A 22,676-nucleotide genomic window follows, 5' to 3' on the forward strand; every position below is an offset into this window, starting at 1 on the left:
GATTAATCAAGTTTATTAGGGCACAGGTTTTCATTTCTTAGTCTTGAAAATGCTCCCAGACTCCCAAATTTTCTTTGACAGTTCTTAATATTATTATACTTCTCTCATTTTTATTACTCTTAATTTGTTGACTTATATTTTACCTTCTGTGATATTAGCTTGTATAATGTTATTCTGGTGCCTGGGGGGAAGGGTACTCTTGTTTTTAACCATATTTTTATGGATTGTTGTGAGCTGCCTAGAGTCATTATATGAGATACTGTAGACAACCATATAAGTCCTATATATAGATAGATAGGTAGATAGATCCAGGATATACATGAAAAGATTGGGTCAAGAATCCTCTTAAAAGAGCAGCTTCTTTTTAAAATAATAATTTCACCATTAATAGAATTTGGTCACTCCAGAAAGTTCCCTTCCTGGAAAGTTTGAAAATTGCTTGATCTTCAGCCTCTTGTCTTTAAGTCATTGAGAAGTGTGCTAAATTGCCCAGAAATGAATTGCCTGTCATGTCTTGTTTCTTAATGAAGGGCAAACCTAGATGGGCTATAAAGGATTGGCTTTAAGTCATCACTAATTGATCTTCCCCCATAAGTAAAATGATTGCATTCCTTAACAGCCATGCTGTCACAGGAGATTTACTCACATTTGTATTCCTTCACTAGGTAAGAAAAACACAAGCAAGGACAACTAATGGAACATAGTCATCTCAAAATTCCAGACAGAAATTCCAGACTCTCAGAGCAATGAAGTAGTTGATACTATATTGAGAAAAACCAACAGTGCAAAAAAAGAAAAACAGCTGCTTGATTAGTTACTGGGCTATAACTGATAGATTATGGAATCAAATACAAAGATCCAGTGACATTATACTCTGTTCTTTTTCCTGATACTAGGAGAACTGGATCACATACATAACAGAAGCTGTTTCACTCAATTATCTATAGGATTCTGTCATCCAATTTTCTGAAAGTTGTTGGGGGGGTTTTCCCCCTAATGTAAGAGAGGCTTCTGCTTTTCTATCTTATTCTCAAGGCACTTTAAAATTACTTTGGGAAAATTACTTTTATGATTCCAAGAGAGGAAAATATTGCTAATGTTTTCTATTATACATCTTGCCTTGACTCTGTAGTGGTAGCCATTAACTTGGATTTCTTTGAAAAGGGATTGGATAAGAAATGCAGTTCTATCAAGGGCTCAAATTTACCTTTGAGTTGAGGGCAGCATGTCTCCAAATGCCAGTTGCAGGAGAATGACCACAAGAGAGATGTTTATCTGTGAGCCTCCCCAAAGTTGGCCACTGGGAGTAACAAAATGTTGGACTAAGATGGGCTCTGACTTGATCCAGCAGGGTTACTGTAATACTGTATGGTGATGTTTCAGATTCCAGCATCCAGCATCTGAATTCAGAATGGGAATGTTGTCATCTCATTATGAATAAAGTTTCTACTCCTCCCTATAAGAGTTCTTGTACTTCTTGTGCCAGTACATGTGGAATCCAGTGCATTTGAAGATAAGGTAGCAAAAAGGGACTTTTTGTCATGAGCACTGATGGTGAGCAGGAGGGGACCCCTATCCAGGGGGGAAAACGCATGCGTAGTACTGAGGAGTTAAGCAGCCATTCAAAGAGACACAGAACAGACCTGCCTTGACTTTTGGGATTTATCTGTCTGGGTTTTCCCACGCTTCTTCAGTTTGTTAGGATTTTCTGTCTAATGTAGCAGTAATAAACACTACAGACCTATTCCTCGTCTCAGCGTGGTTCCTGACTGTTAGGGCACTTTTGGATGAAATATCTGGAGTTTGTTCAGATCAGTTAAGGTAGTGGTGGGGAAAGCACAAAAGGATGAAGAAAAAAAAATCCTTAATCTTTGTTTGCCTAGTGATAAAGCAGCAGCACCTGAGTGAAAATTAGCCTGACCTTCACCCAGATGATGGTACTGCTGCTTTCTGTTTTCTTTTCTTTTCTTTTTTTCTTTCACTGATTAAGTGGTGATCTCTTTTTCTGTGAGGAAAAATCAAAGAACAAAAAGGAAGGAGAGAAAAAAAAAACTTTCCTTAACTATAAAAGGCTTATTTAAAAAACAAAAAAATCAGAATTGGGCTGATACATGGCCGTATCTAATCTTTTTTCCCTTAAGTGAAAAAAATGCTTCTTTAGAATTTGTTTGGTTCAGGAGCTTTAACTTTCTGACCCTCAGGATGCAGATCTTGAATCACTTCCCTTTGGATGCTGCTCAGCCTTATGTGTTTGGCTTAAAGGGTTTGTTCTCCAAAGCCCTCCCCCACCCACTTGTGGAATGTTAGAATAGGAGGGAGGGAGAGAGGCAAGTTTCCCTCAGCTGGCTTACGTGACAAGCATAGTATCTCTATTGGCAGGGTATTGACAACCTCTGCAGTACCTTTTACTGCACTTACATATATCAGAGCTTTCCACAGGCTGTCATTCCCCAACTGATACAGAGCATTTAGTATCATGTTATCAGGTTATCCTCGTTTATATTAACAAGGGTATTTTACTGCTCTGCTGCATTTAAATAGCACTCTGTGTGACTAATATTTTTAACAGCATGAGACTTAAAATTTGACAAGGATATAATCATTCATTCTTCAGATATCTCAGCACTACATGCCAACAAATATGATCTTCCAAGCAGGTCTTTGGTATTTTTCAATGTACAGTTTATGTTAATCTATTGTGACAATATGCAACTTTACCCCCCCCAAAAAAAGACAGAAAGTGGATACTATATATGAAGAATGTAACTCTTTGGAAAAATGTTGAATAGAGCCAACCAATCTAGCTGAGATCCCATGTTTGATTGGTTAAGTTCACTGGGTAATTTGAAAGTGTGTATTATGTACATAGGGAAGGTTCCAACCTTGAAATAGTATGCTAAAGGACATTCATTGACAAATAGTTGCTGATTCAAAAAAGGTTGAAGAAAGATGGAAAGAGTATAATGAAATAATGTACAGCAGATATGTCAACATCCAAGACACTGTAGAAAATAGGTGTCTACAGGCTACAGGAACTGGTGAAATACCCACATAAATATGGCAAGCAGCAGAAGAACCACCAGTAATATTTTGAACTATGCTATGCCAGCAAATCTGGAGAACAACACAGAATGTACACTGGATAATTGAGAAAGCCAAAGAATTCCCAAAAGAAGTTAGTATGTGCTTCATTGATCATAAAAAGGCCTTAGATTGTGTCAATTACATCAAGCTATGGAACATGCTCAGAAAAAATGGGAATCCCTGAACATCTCATTGTTCTCATGCAAAACCTATAGACAAGTCAGGGAGCCACAGTACAAACAGAACATGGTGAAACAAACTGACTCCATTCCCCTTATTTATTCAACCTATATGCTGATTATATATATTAAGGGAAGAAGATAAGCATGGTTTTAAAATTCAAGGACGAAATGCAATCTGTGCATTTTGCTATTAAACATAGCAATCTGTGCTATGTTTATGACATTATTCTAATAGCCAAAAATGCAAAGGATCTGCAAGCTCTAGAAATAAAAGTCAAGGAGCACAGTGAAGAAACAGGACTAAAATTAAATATAAAGGAGACCAAGCTAATGACAACATGTACAATAGCTGGCCTTAGAATTGATAATGAAGAAAATTGAAGTGGTAGATGGCTTATACCTTTTAGGATCGACCATCAACAGTAAAGGAACAAGCAGTCAAGAAATACACCACAGACTAGCACTTGGTAGATCAGTTATGAAGGCCTTGGAATAGATATTCTGGTGCCGTGATGTGTCTATACCTACCAAGATCAGAATAGTGCAAACAACTGTGCTCCATGTGACACACTATAGAACTGAAAGTTGTAGTTTGAAGAAACAAGATAGGGAGAGTATTGACACCTTTGAACTTTGGTGTTGGAAAAGACTCCTGACAATACTATGGACAGCCAAAAATACAACTGGATCATTGAACAAATCAAGCCAGAGTTTTCACTCAAGGCACAAATGACCAGGCTCAAATTAGTCTACTTCAGACACATTATGTGAAGATCTACAGTAGCTCCCTGGAAAAAGCTCTAAAGTTGGGAAAGGTAGAAGGAAATAGAAGAAGAGAAAGACCACTAGCAAGGTGGATGGTCTCTGTTACAGTGGCAATAGGTGCACTATTGGAAGACCTGAAGGACCAACTTAGGGAGAGATCATCATGGAGAAAATAGAGAAAATATATCTATGTGGTTGCTAAGAGTGGTCACCAACTTGATGACACATAATAAATCATACTGTACATAAAATATAATGTCATGAAACAATATTAAAGATACATTCAGTGGCTGCCACCTGAAACTCAAGGTGTTGTTCAAAATTAGAGTAAGAAACAATGTCTTCAAGGCTAACCATTACTAGAACCAATGGTCCAATCATGCACAGAAGTTAGGATATTTTATGCAAATTATCAAACAAGTGGATTTCCCCAAAATATATATCTATGTGGTTTTCATTGTATGATAATTGTAAAAGAAATTGTAATGGAAGGAAAATGCAAAAACTAACATCTGAAACACATGCCTGTAAACCCATCTGACACTGGTGGTGGATGAGTGGGTGGGAAATAGTTAAGCATCCTACCAACTGCTTTACATTTGCAAATATTCCACTCAAAAAGAATAAAAAACTATAACTGGTAGGAAAATAGGTAGATGTAACTGTCTGGAATTTATGACATCTCCACATGTAATCTTACATGGTCAGATCTAGGTTTTCTTTAAACCCAGTTTAAAATTAATTTTACACACATTTAAATGGGCATTTAATAATGTACACATCTTAAATGAATTGGAAATGTTGAATGTATTATAGCATTATTTATTTTTCCTCCAAAATATGTGAAACAGTGGCCTCTTTCACATTTATGGGTGTAGTTCATTCAAAAAATACAGTTATCAATTCAGAAACTGATATGTGGAAACATAGTCTGATCATGGTATGAACTATTATTTCTGAGACTGTGTTGGGAGAGATAGGTTCTAAGGGCATTGCCTGCTTTCTTTCTGTTTAGGGAATAGTCTTTCCCTAAAAATGTGTCAATTCTCTGTTAGTTAATTCCTTACCCTCAAATCTCCTTGAGCAATTCCCATCTTCAGGTATGGACAGCTAGCTTCACATCTGCTGGTTGGCACTTGCTTCCATTTCTAATTTGGAATGTTTCTGGCCATTACTGGGTAATATGGGCTGTGTCTTTGTTTATTTAAAGAACATTTGAACCTACTATCACATTATACTGAATATACATTTTTTTCTTTATGCTCAATGTTTCACATGGCTTTTGGGGACATGGCAGCTGCATTAACACTTGCTTGAAAAGTTCCACTATTGTCTGTCAAGGGGAAAAAAAACAGTCCCCATTTTTTTCTCAAGCATCAAAATACATACTTGTTACAGTAAATTGGTAAGACAATATCCATGCTATAATGTGCATTTTTGGTATGACTGAAAATGAATAATTTATAAGCCATGTTTGAAATAGATGCATAAATATCTACTGTATTCAGCAGATCCCTTTTGGTACAACAGTGGTGCAAGCAAAAATGAGATTTTGAGTTCACATGGAAGAGGTGATGGTGTGTATCAATTATATTTTATATTAAAATGTGTATTTAGTAATTACAATAAAGATTACTACTAGCTTGTATAAAAACAGGAGACATCTTGTTTCCCCATCAAATAAATATCTCTATTCATTCTCCAGATATGTTTATAAAACACCAGCAGAAGATATATTCTTTACATGAGAGTCACATATTGTCTTCTTCAGCTACATTAGCTGTCTAATATCTGTTAACTAGGCAATTAGAAGGTAAAGAGTAGGGATTAGAGGGTTAGTATATCTTATTTATTTATTATTCAAATTTAATTACCGCCCATCTCCCCCAAAAGAGGGATTCTGGGTGGTTTACAATAAAATCTGATGCAACCTCAATCATAATCTATTTCATAACTTTCCAATTACTGAAGTATATAAAGATCCTTTTCATTTCTATGAAGACAATTGTGGAACTTCGTGTACACACAGAAATTTATCTTGGTTCATTAGATTTTATATTTGTAAATGAATCAGAATTATTCCCCAAAGAGTATATTCTACACTGGCAGAGAAAAATGACTGACACGAAGTATTAGTTTTTTTGTCATAGTTCTGGCATGTTATTAGATAAAAAAAATTCTCTCCTAATGAGCTATGCCATATTTACCAGATGTGCTACCAAGGGATTGCCGGAAAGATACAAAGCTCAGTTTTATTTCTAGTGCCAATTGTTTTGCTATAGTATACAGGTGAACAGCTTTAAGGTATTGCTTTATTTACTAGTAGCGTGCTTTGAAAGTGCATGCAGTTTGAAGCAAATTTACATTCTTCAAATGTAAATAATAAGCAAATTTAATGTTTATGTTTATTGAAAACATAATTAACTTTGCTCATTCTTATCATTACTTTGCAATAGAATATGGCATCAACAGGGCTTTGCTTGGCTTTCCAAAACATGTCCATATGCATTATCATATCAAAGTATCACAACAAACAAACCCACCAAAGGGTCTAGAATGTGAGTACATTTCATAACTGCCAACCAAAAGACTTAGAAGTCTGAACCAAGATAATGTATACATGTAAAAAAAAAAAAAGAAGTTTAACCACAAGCATGTATACATACCTGTGTGTGTTTGTGTTTGTGGGTATATGTGTGTGCATGTGTGCGCTTGAGTGCATAAGTATTTCAATTGTATCCACCACCTTTTGGATTCCACACCTGCATACCTACTCTATTATAGGAATGCATCAAATATTACTCCTTTTAAATATTTCTCTCAGATAACATCGGCTTCTTTTAAGCTGCTATTTCTTTTATAAATGGTCACTATATTCTACTTTTCTTCTCTAAGATTGCCTATGGATGGATTCTGTTGCCTTCTCCTTTCCATGGAAACCTTCGAGGCCCCTTTAAAATTCTATGCCCAGGACTGGGAACCCTGCTGAAGAAGTTAGGCTAGAAGATAAAAGTAAAGTGATCCTCCCAAACTGGCCAGCTTTATAAAGTCTGCCATCCAGTTTTCCATCTTCTATAGTCAAAACAATTTAAAAGTCTAAAAAGCTACAAGAGTGAGAGTTTAGCAAACATACAGCCACCACAATGACATGTTAAAACAGTGTGGACACACAGAGGCTGCTGTGTGGCTATTTGGAGAAGAAAGAGAAGATAGGCATGTTGTTTTGATATCTTAATAGCTTCATAACTGCACAGTGTTCCTTGTTCTTTCCTTAACTTATCATCTGAATTGAGACTGATGCTTCTGAACAACAGAGCGAAAAAGGTTTGCATTTCTTTACCACTCTGAAAATGGCTTTGTGATTTCATGAATGAGGTCTCTCCCCAGAAGTAATGTTGTCTGCATTGATGTTATTAAACACCAATATTTCATAGTGGCATTAAATTAACCCCCTAAGAGGTTATTAAAATCCATGTCAATATTAATATCAATACAGAGGTTGATGTTTGTGTTGATCATATCTACTTATACATGAACCTCATTTGCATTGTTTTAATTGCATTCTTCAGAAACAAGATTAAATTACTTCAATTTGATATCTGCTGACTTTTTATGTTTGGTTTGCATTAAAATAGACTTTTCTTAATTTGCTTTATCAATAATATGAAAAAATAATGGAGCTCTTATTAAGGTTAAAAGCACCTCAGAGACAACCACATGTATTTGTTGTTATTTTGTTATTATTCTCAAAATAGCTGAGAAACTTGTGGGATTATCATGATCAGAATAATAAAAACTCCATTTTCCTGGCAGGAGGTTACAGGATGCTCATTTTTCCTACTTAGAAGAAAAGGTTTATAATAATTGACTAGTTCCACCTTTATGGTTAAACTGTCAACATGATGTTCTGCACCCAAGGAAAATTAAAGTATTTGGATTTAAGGCTATTTAAGTCCAGATATAACAGAGTTGATATATCAGCTAATGTACTGTCAGTACATATAACAGCATAGTAAGCATACCATTTCTCTGGAATAATGTTGTTGGTTGATAGGGTTTACAAAGACACTGGACATGTTTAAATTAATTGAACAATTAATTAAGTTTTGAACAAAGAAAAAAAAAGAAACCAATGGTCTGAAATTTGATTTGAAAGCTAATCCTTATTATGGCTATTTTCAGCAATAAATGGATTTAACCAGAATATAGAATCCTGAATTTGTCAGTACAGTATACTGCATATAACTTCTAGTTTGTAGGACGAAGCAACAGCTGCATTGAAAGGTAGTCTCTAGATTATAGATTCTAATTTGTGTAGAAAAGCATGAGTAGGCTGGAGGTAATATTAGGCTGTAGTTACACTTGTGGCCTCCTAGCCAACTATAGCAAAATGTGCCAATTAATATTAAGATGGAATGCTGCAGATTATATGGATACAACTATGAATGGTAATCTAATGTACTCTATTTTACAACAAGGCATTACCTGAAAACCTCAACTGACTCAAAATATAAGTAACAGAGGTCAATATCTAGGGGCCCATTGGGTATGGACCATGGTATATGGAAGATTGTGGCTTGGAATATAAGAGGAGTAAATTGTAAAGAATATGAATTAACAAGTGAAATGAAAGAATACACACACACACACACACACACAGACACACACACGGGGAATCTTCCTATAGGAAGAGAACTGTGTTAATTTATGGTAGACTAACACATTTTACTAAAAAGGCATATACTTTTCTGAACTAAAGCTGACTTCATCAAATGCATGGAGTGGCCTGAAAATATACTACCACATTCATAATGTTCTGTATCAGTGACACTAACTGAAAGGGAAAAGATATATCAGAACTGGAGAAGAGTTGCCTGATCTTGTGGAGGTGAGTTGATGGACACTGCAGGAATGTGAAGGTATAGATTTAATTATAAATTAGAATGTATGTCAGAAAGAATAAATTGATGTCATCTAGGTTGTTGTGGGTACATATGGAACTAGGAATTTACAGACTGATCATAGCTGAATGTCATTCCCCAATGAAAAATGATAATGGACAACCACAGCTGAGTTTTCAGAAAAAATGTGCACCATTTTGAATGAATGTGACCTGAAGTGGAAAAAAAAATGTATCCTGTTATATGGGTAGGAATGAGATGAGAGAGCAACTTATATGGCCACCCAACTCATGCACATGTGACTCTGGGTGACATATATTAGTATAAAAGAAAATTTCAAATTACAACAACAATTAATAGACAATCAGGAAGCCTTACTATGCATTATACCTTGTAAGGTGAGATCTCTTATCATCCTGGCCCCAATGCCTGGGAAGAAACAAGTTTTTAGTGATTTGCTAAAAGCCGGGATCAGGGCCAACTGTATGTTGAGGGGAAAGCTTTCCAGAGAACAGGTGCTGCAACTGAAAAGGCATACCTCCTTTTCTAGATCTGACTGGGGGTATACAACTCTTCCTAGAGCCAAAAAAAGGAAATCTCCAATTCCAGACTCAGGAGCCAAAACCTACAACCACTTGGTATTGCTAAGGTTGAGCCAAAGCCTGTTCTTCCCCATCTGGACCCTTGGAGTCTCCAGACACTGAGACAAAATGGGGCTTCCAGCAGGCACTTGAAAGATGCAGTAAAAGTGGAAAAATAAATATGTAATTTTTATTGCCCATAAGGTAGACCTTAAGAAAGGTCTTTACCTGTGCTCAGAGTGGTTTTTTGTCTTCGTCCACTGATGTTTTAGGTACCTCATCTTCTGCTTCATCCTCTGGAGACCCTCTGCATGCAGAGAGAGTTCACGTAGCATCAGCTCTTTGAGATACACTAAATCAGGGAAGAGACTCCACAAGAACTACTGTAATTCTACTTTATTGTTTTAGGGTATAATAACTGAATCTTGAAAGCCTGAAAGAGATTCTCTCTTCCCCCTCTTGTACCAAGAAAAGCACAGCAGGGCAATCTTGAATTTCTTCCTCACTCACTTCTCCCTTTCAGGGCCTAGCTAATGTTTACCTAACAATTGTTGAATATCTTCTTCAAGGCCATATATATACTTCTCTACACCTAGTCATGATCTGGTCCAAGGCCATTATCACCCTCTCATGTCAAGCAGCAACCAAGACATCTGTTGAACCACAGGGACAATTCCAAGTTCCCTCTGAAACCCAATCAGTCCATCAGGCCTTGGGGTGGACTATTTGAATAGGTCCTTTCTTCCTGCAGTGGGGAATAGTCACAATAAATTCCAGGGTGAACAGGGAGTGATCCATTCATAACAAAGGACCGAGGTTAATATACGTTAATTCCAGATTGCATCACTGCTTCCCCAAGACAAAAACTAGGTCTAGCATATGACCCTCACAGTGAGCTGGGCCCTCAATAAATTGGGTCAGTTCCATGGTTCCTCAGATGGCCATGAAGAGTCTGTGCCTAAGGAAGGCAGGTTGAAGTCCTCCAAGACCTGAGGAGCTCCAGCACCAACCCAGGACAGAACTGAATAGGGCAGGCAGGGAAGCAAGTACTGTAACAACAATCCCAACTGATCTCTCACACACAAGATCAGAAGTAGGGTCTCACACTGCTTGCAGAGCAGCATTCCTGACAACCTCCAAAAGTCTCCCAGATAACCACAGACACTCTTCCATCTTATCCTGGAGTTGCAGCTAATATCGTACTCAAAATCTGGATGGGCACCTGGCAAAGAATAAATATATATGTAAAAGCATATATTGAAAAACAGAAAAATATTTTGGAAATGGGTGAAAGGGCTACACAAGATAATTCTACCAGAGCGAGTAGAGTTAAGAATAAAAAGTGATGAAAAGATTTGGGGAAGACAAGAAAGTGAGGAATTGCTGGAAGGAGTATTTTAGAGATTTGCATGGGAATGCTATGTTGTACAGCAGAACTGAACTGAATTATAAATGTTACTAAGGAAAATATATATATATATATATATTGAAAAGGAGATAATAAGTGCTGTGAGAACGTTGAAAGACGGTAAGACTCCAGGTTTAGACAGTACAGCTCAAAAAATGCTAAACCATGGATATAGTTTACTTTTAGATTGCCTGCAAAACTTGTTTAATTTGTGTGTGAAAACAAATTAAATCCCTGTTCCCCTATATCACGGTTTCTCAACCTTGACAACTTTAAGATGTGTAGACTACAACTCCTAGAATCCCTTGCTGGCTGAGGAATTCTGTGAGTTGAAGTCTACACATCTTGAAGTTACCAAGGTTGAGAAACCCTGCCCTATATAAAGGGAAAGGTAGCAAGTGTGAATATATACAGTGAAGGAAGATAGATAGATAGATAGATAGATAGATAGATAGATAGATAGATAGATAGATAGATAGATAGATAGATAGATTGATTTGATTTGATTTGATTTGATTTGATTTGATTTGATTTGATTTGATTTGATTTGATTTGATTTGATTTGATTTGATTTGATTTGATTTGATTTGATTTGATTTGATTTGATTTCTATAGCCACCCATCTCAGCAAGTGATAGGTTTGTCACATGTGCTGGGGGAAGATATTTGTACCCTTTCAAGCTGAATTCTGTTTGAAAAGGTACAAGAGATGAGACTGAACAAAATCTGGGAAATGCACTATAACTGCTTTCCAGGCAGACTAGAATTCTGATCTTTAGAAGTTCATTGAAAAACATGAGAATTTAGAAAGGAATTACATGTTTGCTGGTATTTTTAAAAGCATGATTGGATTGAATTGACTTGAATTGTGGAAAGTTCTGCATAAATATGGAATTGAAAATTGGTTACTGAACATGGTCAAAGTTGTAAATGAAATTAACATGCACAAAAAACTGTTTCGGGAATGGTGCAACAAATTGGAATCGCCTGGAGGTTTCTGTCACTGCCTTGGAGGTTTCTGTCACTGCCAGTGTTACTACTGTTGGGTAAGCAGGGAGCAGGGTTGTGATTTGGCAGTCCTTTTGGACTTAAGGTTCCTGCTGGATCAGCCAGTCAAAGCTGTGGCCAGGGGGCCTATACTATATCCACCTTTGGTTGGTGCACCAGTTGTGGCCTTACGTAGGGCAGGAGGACTTAGGAGTTGTAACTCATGTTCTTCATGTTCTCATGTTCACTAGGCTAAAGTACTGCAATGCCTTCTATTAGGGATTGCCTCTTATGGATTGATACCCGGATACTTGCACAACTGCCTACTCTAGTCAATATTGCTCTAATCAGTTAGATCTACCAGGGAGAAACTGTTACAAATCCCACACTTTAGGGATATTTAAATTTAAGGCTAAAATGGTGGTGGTACTGTTTTCTATGATAGCACTCCTTGGGAAGTTGGGCTAGGCCCCTCTTTGCTGTTTTTTTTCCAGAAACTTTGGTAGCTGGAACTATTTCAGAGAACCTTTCCCTGATTTTATGTCATCATCTTTGTTTCTTTCTTTTGTTTCACTTCTGTGTCTTGTTGACTCATTATATTTTTAACTTTTGTACTGGGTATGTTTTAAATTGCATTATTTTTTCCTGTGTAAACCACTGAGAGACATTTTGATTGTGGCAGCATAGAAATGTGTTTAATAAATAAATAATTAAGAAACACTGAGCGAGGATTAAAACTGGTTTACTTAACAATTATTCTCAGTACCTGTTTAAAAGCCATTGTATTTCAGTTCACATTGGACTTTGTCAGCTGAGAGCTGGAGCTTAACTACTATTTCAGTTCACGTTGGAGCCAGTTGAGAATGGAGCTTAGCTACTATGTCTACTGTGCTGATCAGCTGTACCATGCCTTGCAGTGTGGCACAGCAGCAGTAATGGAGCAGGTAGAGATGGTTCTTAAACATTTATCAGCACACCACTGATTATGTCAATATTTTATCTATTAGTTTTGGACTGACTTTCACTGATGCCATAATCTATAGGTAATATTCATGAGTATTGAACACATGAGTGAACTATGGGAAGGTGCAGCTTGTGGTAGCTATTTATCTCCTCCCATTCATCCATGTGGATCATTGAGGCAACCATACAAGTAAAACATCTTTGCCTATTTGGTTGCATTGATTGGAAGTTCTATATCTGCACTCATGAACATTGACTTTAGGTTCAATTTGATAAGCAACAAGAGGAGATGTCTTGTGAGAAAGAATATATTTGAAAAAAGAATTCTCTAACTATGATCAAGGGTGTGTGCTGTCCCCTTGCTTGTTTAATGTAGTTATGAAAAAAACATATAAGGAATACTTGTAATGTTATTTATATAGCCATCCATCTTGCTGCAGAGACTCTGGATGGCTTCAAAAATGCCAGCCATGTCAGGGCCAACTGGATCTCGGGGACCCCCTTCCTAGGTCCTGTCAGATAACATACCCTAATAGACGGAGCCCAGAGCCTGTGCCTTCTGTTGGGCCTAGTAGTACAGGGAGAACAGCAATACTGCAAATAACCTGGCCCTGTGCCATGAAGGGCTTTATATGTGATAAGCAGCACCTTGAATTGCACCCCGTACAATAAAAGTACACTTTTATTTTTTATTTAATTTAAATTTTATGCAGGGAATGAGTCCTTTCCCCAGTCCCCACTCAAAATTTCCTTTAGAGCAGTTTCCCAAACTGAGGTGTACCTTCCTTGAGGAGGTGCAGACAGAGTCCAGGGGAGGTGTGAAGAACCTTTTGGTTACATTGTTACAATAAATCCCAAAATTTCATTGTATTGTTTTCATTGTTCATTTGTGTTCATTTTAGTGTTTATGGAAGTTGTGTACATTAAGATCTAATGTTCTAAAGGGAGGTTTGATGGACCCCCTGCTTTAGAGGATTAGAACCTCCATAGAGACTCCACCAAGCTGATGTGGGGTTTAGTGGTAGAAGGGCATGAAAAAGTCATGTTACTCTATCTGCACTGTTCTGAAATGTACCTTAAGGTTTTACGCATGTAAAAATAAAGAAAATCTTAAAATTTGGATTACATAATTCAGCTTCTGGGTTACATATAAATCTTTTAAATAAATAAATAAAATATGCACAACTATAATGTTCAGTAACAACACCAAGGAAGGGATTAAAAATATTAAGGTAGAATCAGGATTTGGATGTAAGAAGGACCCTCCACTTGTAAATATACTCCTGAAAAGATTCCTGAATCAGGCCCTTTCATGGTTAAATGACCAGGAAAAAAAGCCAAAGCTATATAACAGAAAATGGGAGAAAATTAACAGCATTGAGAAAACAGCCTTTACCAGTCATAAACTTGAAACATTGGTGTATTTCAGAATGTTTGCTAAGCAATAATTTTATTCAAGTTGTGCAGTTTCTGTATAGTTAAGTATCTGTTTAGAATGGGTAAAAATGGGAAAGTCTGCATCACAGCTGTATCAACAGCATTTTTCTTTTTCTTTTTTTAAGCAGCTGACATGACATGTCAAGCATGACAGAACTGGCCATGAAAGTAAAGTGTAAGCTTCATTGACCAATAACATAGTTTTGAATAAATGCCACTAGAAAGTTCTTCTGTAAACTGCTGCTACCTTATTCCTCAGAATCCAGGGAAATATTTTGAGATTTAAAAGAACATCAGAGCAGCAACTGATTTCTGCCTGATACTTCTCAATATATGAGAATAATACAGTGATGTTTCAACCATTTCAGTGATGTTTCAATAGTAAGGTTAAATGAACATTTGGAATCTGAGTCCCATTGGATTGTTCCACTGATAAGGAATTAAGAAAGGCTAACCTGATTTATGTGCATTTGTAATTGTTTATGAAATATAAAAGGAACATTCAATATCTGTTATAAAGCTTAGGTGGACAGTGCTACTTATTTACCAGTCAGATGCTGTAGCTCACCCACTTCTCACCAATCTACAATACAGTAGAATAAAATAATTTTTTCTCTGAGTTTTATCTTTTGATTGCAACTGTTATTTAATCCTGCCATTTTTTTTAATGTTTTGTGGCATACAGTTTTGCAGCAACTTATAGCACCTGCGGTAAGCAGTAACAATCAGTGTTTAATACTACTGTGCATGTAGTAATTAATCTTTATCTCACAATTAGTAGTATCTGAAAAGTAGAAATCTTTTAACATTCCTTGATATGTATCATGCACTGGATTAACAATTAACAATTTATTTTTTAGATGTATTAGCTTTCTTCATTATGGAATATATGTAAATATATAAAAAAATATCTATTTATCAGTTTTTATTTTGAAACTGAATCTCAAATTCTCAGGTCAAATTTCAAAGGCTCTTGAAAGTTGAGAACTGTAGCAATACTGATCCAGCTCTGCTGTGTAGGGACAAAAACAATATTAGTCCAATATTTTTCTTGTCTGATGCAAGGGACAATTGTTTTATATATAGAAAACAACAACTGACTTGTATCACTTGATTATCAAGGCAACTTATGCGCACATTGTGCTTCTTCATCATCAGTAGAGATGTGTTGCCCCAACATCTGGTTGGGTTCAGATGAGATCCTTTTAATTTTATCAATGAGTTTCTTATTGTCATGTTTCCTTATCTGAGTTTTTGGAATCTTTGGAGTTACCTGTCTAAGACTGAGCAAGGACACCCTCTAAGCCATGCTTCTTTGCACAGAAATTTACTATGTAGCAACCTAAGAAAGGACATTCTCAGTAACCCTGATTGTGGAATTCCCTCCAGTTTACGTATGAGTGTCATCAAGTTATATTAGCTCTCAGCATCAATTGGAGACGATTCATTTAGTTTGGGCTGAATGTATAATTCTGTGCTGTTTAAATGCTTTGTCATTTTTTACTCTGCTATTTTCTGCTTTTCTAATTTTGTGACTTTGTATGGTTTTATTGATCTGTATTATTGTACCCTATTTTAGTATCATTTGAATGTACTGAATCTGATTTTTGGATGTGTTCTAATTTTTAGCTTCTTTTAATTCTGCATTTCTTAACATCCTTACCAACAATACAAATGCTCTTATAGGTAATATTCCTGTGCTACTTTAAACAGTTCTGTTGTGTTGCTGTTTTCATTTAAAAAGCAAAGTAAATAGAGGCACATTGAGCTAGCAAAAAGAGTAAGTTGATATTGCCTTCTGGGAAAATAGAACCAAATTCTAATAACATGAAAAAAGTTTGGTTGAAAATGTCCTAGCATCTCTGTAAAGGTTCTCCTTCATATGTTGCTATTTGTTTAATAGATTAAAATAGTTATTGACCTGCCTTATTATTCATGTTATGTGAAAATAATATTGATTATTTTAAGGCAGCTTTATTTCTGGAGTAGTTACCAGGAATCTGTGGGAAGTGAAGTATCCATAAAGAGATGATTTGACTGATTCAGTTTAAAAGGTGGATTCCAATAGTCTTATTAGGATGAAAATGAGGCTAAGAAACAAGGGAGGGAAATAGTGAATGGAATAGGTAACTAAGGGTTACAAATTAAAGAACTCTAAGAAATGTGTGAAATAACAGTTGTGATGTTGTCGTCTGTTTGAGCAATATACAGAAGTCACAGAAGCCATAGGAAGAACTGCAGGAATCTGTACAAAACAAATAAACAAACAAATAAAAGCAAGCATTTTGCTTAGTCCAAGGATGTATTAGCTTTACAGACAGAAATGTATCTATAGTGCAAGTTTGGGAAACTCAAGTATAATCAATCTAGAGCAGGGTTCCCCAAAGTGGTCAATATCAATCCCCAAGGGTTGATGGGACTATCCAAGGGGTCAGTGTTATTGTTGTTGTTTTTATTATTATTTGTAGTATTATTAGTTAAAGTAGCATTTATTACATTATTTTCATATAATAAATGTTTGGGTGTTGATGAACAATCTGAAACTTCATGAAGGGATCCATGAGCAGAAAAGTTTCAGGACCGCTGATCTAGAGTATGTCCTGTTGTAAAAATATGAATAATTAGCTGATGGAGAAGACAATGATAGAACTAAAACTGTCAAAAATTTCATGGAGGAAATGAAATGGAAGTTAGGAGAATTCTTGCTTAAAGAAAGACAGTATGAGAGAAAAGGTTCCAAGGCAAGATGTACCTAAATATCAGTTGCAGAGGAGTAACAGGTAGAAAGTGGATATGCCTTCATCTGTGGGCTTCTAGATTGAAGGATCTGGAGGGCCACTGTGTAAACAGGATGTTGTACTAGTTAGACCTTCAGCCTGATTCAGCAAGGCTGTTCTTACATTCTTAGACCCCCATATGACCATCACAGGGTAGTCTTGGACCAGCTAACAGCTTGGTCACAGGCATACAGAAGCACATATTTCTGTATCTTTGTTCTTATATGCTTTTTTTTAATCCTTGCTAATAAATAATAATAATAATAATAATAATAATAATAATAATAAGCCACATTACTTTCAGGAACTCTCAGTGGCTTACAAAGTGTTAAAACCGTTTAAAAACAAGGAACAATACAAAAACACAAAAACAGCATAACATAACAAAAAACAAAAATGAAAACAATGGCAGAAAAAACCTGGATGGGGACAAGGAAAAGGAAGAAAGGGGCATTAATCATCCTTGCCAAAGGTCTGGGTGAAGAGCCATGTCTTCAGGGCCCTCTGAAATACCAGTAGGGTGGGAGCCATTTGAATCTCTTTTCATGTGTGCCTTTTTACTGATTTATTTATGAATCCCTTTCTCACACACAAGACTTCCTAAATGCCATCCCAAAGTCTTAAACTAGATTTGATTTCCACATTTATTCTTACTCAAATACATGGAGCTGACACATTCCCAAATATTCCATGGATACAATTATCATATACTTCTTTAATAAATTTCCATCATAGAACCATATACTGGCATAATGCCACCTCTTAAACTTAGATGTCACTTTACTGATTTTCTATTTCTCTCCATACTGTGGTTGAGCATTTTCATTTTCAAGGCTCACTAAAATAATAGAGCTGTCTGCACCTTGTCTCTTGCTTTTTTATTCCACTCTTAAATATTTAATGATGATCCATTTTCTTATGTTTTTAATTTTTATGTTTCTCAATGCTAAACAGAGATATGCAAAGAACCATCACATTTTGTCCTGTAGAAAGTTACCTTACTTGAAAATTGATAAGAAAATTACAACAACAAGAACAATACTAATAATATGATTTTGAAAATGGTAACTATTCATTCACCATCCATTAACACACCAGGTTTATGCAAATTTACAAGAGACAGTCGGCATAGGCTCAAGAGAGATTTGGGGTATTTCTTCCTTAGAATGTCATAATTTTGCTGTCTTTTTTTGTTGCTGAGCAGAACCCTATCTACATTATTTGTTATGATATATCGATACTAATCAAAAGGAAAATATAGTTGAAGAAATGGAAGTAACAGGAACATTGGAGGATGTAATGCTAGAATTCTTGATTTTAAAGGGAACTAAATTTGTAAGCCACCCAGAGAGTGGCTAACCAAAAGAGTCACTTTTATGGTGAGATGGGCAGCATCTACATTAAATAATATTTATTTATTTATTTATTTTATAAATTTATTCACTGCCCATGTCTCCCCTATGACTCTGGGCAGCTTACAATAAAACCATAATAAAATAAATGTAGTCAAATACATCCAAAAATTGCTTTAACTGTAATAAGTGTTTTTTTTAAAAAAACCCACCACCACCACCATGCGCTCTACCATAGTTATGAAAGGCAGGTGGAATGGGCAGGACTGAAGCTTGAGACAAAAAGAAACATGGTCAAGGAATACCTCTTTATTTTAAAGCTCTAGGATGAGACGAATTGCAACCCAGGTAGTGAAGGATGTAGAAGATAACCTGTCTAAACCCTTATGAAAAATCCTGGAGAAGTAGTGAAGTACCATATAATGGGAAGAGAGTAAATGTTGTCCTTAATTTTAAAAAGCGGGAAATGAAGGTCCAGCAAACTACAAATCACTTAGCCTGACATCAGTACTCACAATGATTCTGGAGAGACTGAAGAAACTGAGGGAAAAACAATAGCGCTCTTCAATTATAAGGATATTATATTAAAAGAAGGACAATATTTATTCTTGAATGGTAGAAAAATGTCCTATCAGGAAAAGTAGTTTGACAATGGAACCAGTTATCCAGAGAGTGCGTTGTCTCCCCCTCTTTGGATGTGTTCAAGGAGAAGCTAGATGGTCAGCTGGCTAGGATGCCTTAATTTGGATTCCTGCACTGAACAGGAGGTTGAACTTGGCAGTCTAAGTGGCCCCTTCCAACTTTATGAGTCTGTGATGTCCATCAGACATCAAAAATACATCACACATTCTATATTCATTGTGGCTTCCAGTGGGAATGGCGGACTGAAAGGCTGTGCCTGCAGGTTTAACAGGCAGAGCTGACAACGCGGTAACTTTTTTCGGGCTCAGGTAGGTTTTCCTGAAGCCCAGAAACATTCTCCAGATAAAGGAGAATGCCTGAAATCATCCCATCTGTCCTCTGGATGGTTGCTTGCAGTCAGAAGATCGCAAACAGTGTTTCATGTTCAACTGGTAAGAGCCAGCTGGGAGGCAGGGATTTCATCACTGTCCAAGCCACGCTGTAGCCTTAAAGGGACACCAAGACCAGCCACCCCATTTCTAGGTCACCAATTTGTATTTTTTAAAAAAATATATGTACCCCAAGAGAGCTTTCTACAGCAAGGAGAAGCTGGTTCTCTTGGTGCTTAACGTTATTTTTGGGATTACTTTTTAATTTTTTTTTAAGTTTTGGATTTTGTTTTCCTTCCAAATATAAAGGAGGATTGAGAGTAAACAATTTTCTTCCTGTTATTATTTTTGTATTAAATTTGAAGACATTAGCATTTTCCTACATGTTGAATCAGCTGATTTGAACCTTCAGCTTTCTGTTTTCACTTTCCTTTGAGAACTGTCTGCCTTCTCACTTTCACTTTATATAAACACACTTTGGAATTCTTCCATATATTTGAATTTTGCTGGTTAAGCTCCTAGGGGGCGCCATAATCTACTGCGTGAGACATGGAGGTTTTCAAACAGATTATTTCTGACTTCCACCAAGATTTTAAAGAGATTTCTTCTGACTTCTATCAAGCTTTTATGCAAGATATCCAGGACATTGTGGAAAATATGAGATCTAAAATGTGCCATCAGGTTGGGGATGTGGTGGATGAAACTGAGGAATTTAAGAGCAATAGAAAGGTCTTTTTTAAGAGTGAGATTGGGATTTTTATTGAGATGCTGGATGAAGATTGGATAGTGGAGTTGGAGAAATCTAAGGGAGAGAGTGATCTGCAAGCCATAAGTAAAATTCTTATTGTGGAATGCCATGAAAAGAATGGTGTGTTTCTGCACCTTTTTAGTTTTTTCTTTCTTTCTTAGTAGTTGTTTGTTTTTCTGTAGTTTTTATTCTTCTCTTGAAACGTAATAAAATTTACTATAAATTCTATATTCATTGTAAGCCTTAGTTAAGTTATTAGTGATGACTTGGATTCAAACCCATTCTTGGTAATATTGTTTGCCAAGGGAAATAATTTTTTTTTTGATAATCTTCATTTAAATCTAAGATTAAGTATTATAATATCTAATGAGTTCTTGTAACTCAAAAAAGACTTCGATTTTTGTTCTAACAAATACATTTGATTTTACAGGTATACTACTAAAAAGATAAACTTTATTATGTGTCTATTTATAGAAAAAAATTGAATGAGAATTTGAAGGAATTAACAGATAAAATATATTTGAAATAAAAACAATTCAATGTACAATAAAAAGAAATTAAATGATTTTTTAAAAAAACTATTAAGAGAATAATACTTTTATCAACCATCTGAAGAACACCCAAGAAAGAATAAGTAGCACCTCTGAGAGGAAGTTGCAAAACCCTAATTAGGTCATAAAAAATAGCTCATGTTAAGTATTCACCAGTCTTACCTCTCTGTTTAGGAAAAGATGTAAACTCCTCATATGACAAATGAGGATTATAAGCAAGTTCATACCACAAAAGGTATTCTTACAGCCTAGCTCAAAGCTATTTACAGCTTTTCAAAAACCCCAGAAGTAATTGCTTCTGTGTTAAAAGTGATACTTTATAGTTTTTTAAAAATAGAAATGTGCCACATCTGAATGCTGTATAGGTATTGTTGTATCTAGTGTTAGCTATATTTTTTAAACTATATTCAAGGGTTGCCCACAGAATGCATTACCACAATCTAAATATGAGATTATTAGGATTATGGCCAGATCTGGTTTCTCCAGGAGGGATAGAGAAGATTATCAAGCAGAATTAAGCAGACACTCTTGTGGCTATGTTAGGACAGGGGTGGGCAGCCCATGGCTTACAAGCTACATGCAGGCCCCCCACGTCCAATTTACTCCTTCCAGCAGTTGGTATTTGGCACTAAATTTTGCTGCATGACTTCATATCAGTTGCCTGGTTTAGGAGGCTAAGTGGGTGAGTATTCAAAGACTTCTTCCTACTTCTATTCTCTCTCTTAAAATCCTCTCCAGTGCCAAAACCAGACTAAAAATATTGGCATCATCATCTCCCAAAACATTGCATCTTTTCTCTCAGAATTTCTCCAATTGTCTTTTAGGAACAGTGTTAGATTCAGGAATATCCCTGTGCAGCTGACTTGATTCCTCAGGGGTGCCTACCATTAGACCAGGTTATTTTTCTGCCCCCTGGATTGGTCTATCCATTGAACAACAGGATTTTATCTTGTCTGGATTAGAAATGCATTCATAACAGCAAATTCTGTAAGAAGTATAAATCTACTTGGAGACTATTATACCTGCTCTCTTTCCACTTCAGATATAAAACAGGCTATTAGATTCAATGGACCTGGTTTTATCAATCCTTATGCAACATTTCTTTTATTCATTCCAGACTCCTTCATTATCTTCTGAGCACTGCAGACCAATTTTTTTTTTCATTTTAATGAAACAAAAGCAGACCTTATAATCAGGCCTGTAAAATATGTAATCCACCAAGCTGATAAACACAAAACATCAGGCAAGTATTGTTGCACACCAGGGGTTCAGCAAATTTCCTGTGTTTGCTACCAGTTTTGTAAACCAAAAATTGCTCCTTGTGTCAAACATTTGGTAAGCTCATGGGTTAAGTTACATTCAGTAGATCTAATTATATACAGGACTGCAATGTAAATGTAAAGAGAAAACTAGTGCTTGTATATGTATTTAAACAAGAGAAGAGGTATTAATTTCTATCTTGTCATTGGAAAATTTATAAAGAAGCCTTGATAGGTAACTTACCAGCGGATTGGTCCAGAATATGCAAATGATCTGTTTTCATTTAATTTGTAATGGGGAAAAAAAACCTAAGGGACAATACAAATCATGAGATGCTTAAAATGAGTTGGTTAGCTGGTCGTTACTATTGTTTTGGAACGTTATGCAGAAAAGTTTTACTACTCTTCGGTTTTCCCATTAAAAGGAAAAATTATTCTGCTATATTCTTTTTAATTGACATACATTAGCCCTTCCAAGGTATTTGAAAAGATTCAAAGTGAACATTTAAGTTAGTACATTCCTCAAGTCCTGCTATGCTGCTTCATCATAGCAGGTGAGTGGGTGGGATGAGTTCCTGGAAGGATGAGTGAAAAATGCCAGTAGTGTACATGAAGAGTATATACTCCCAGCCAGATCACCTGAAACATGAAGGTCATCCTAGCTGCCCATA

This window comes from Candoia aspera, chromosome 6, assembly GCF_035149785.1.
Source record: "Candoia aspera isolate rCanAsp1 chromosome 6, rCanAsp1.hap2, whole genome shotgun sequence".
In the NCBI taxonomy this organism is placed as follows: domain Eukaryota; kingdom Metazoa; phylum Chordata; class Lepidosauria; order Squamata; family Boidae; genus Candoia; species Candoia aspera.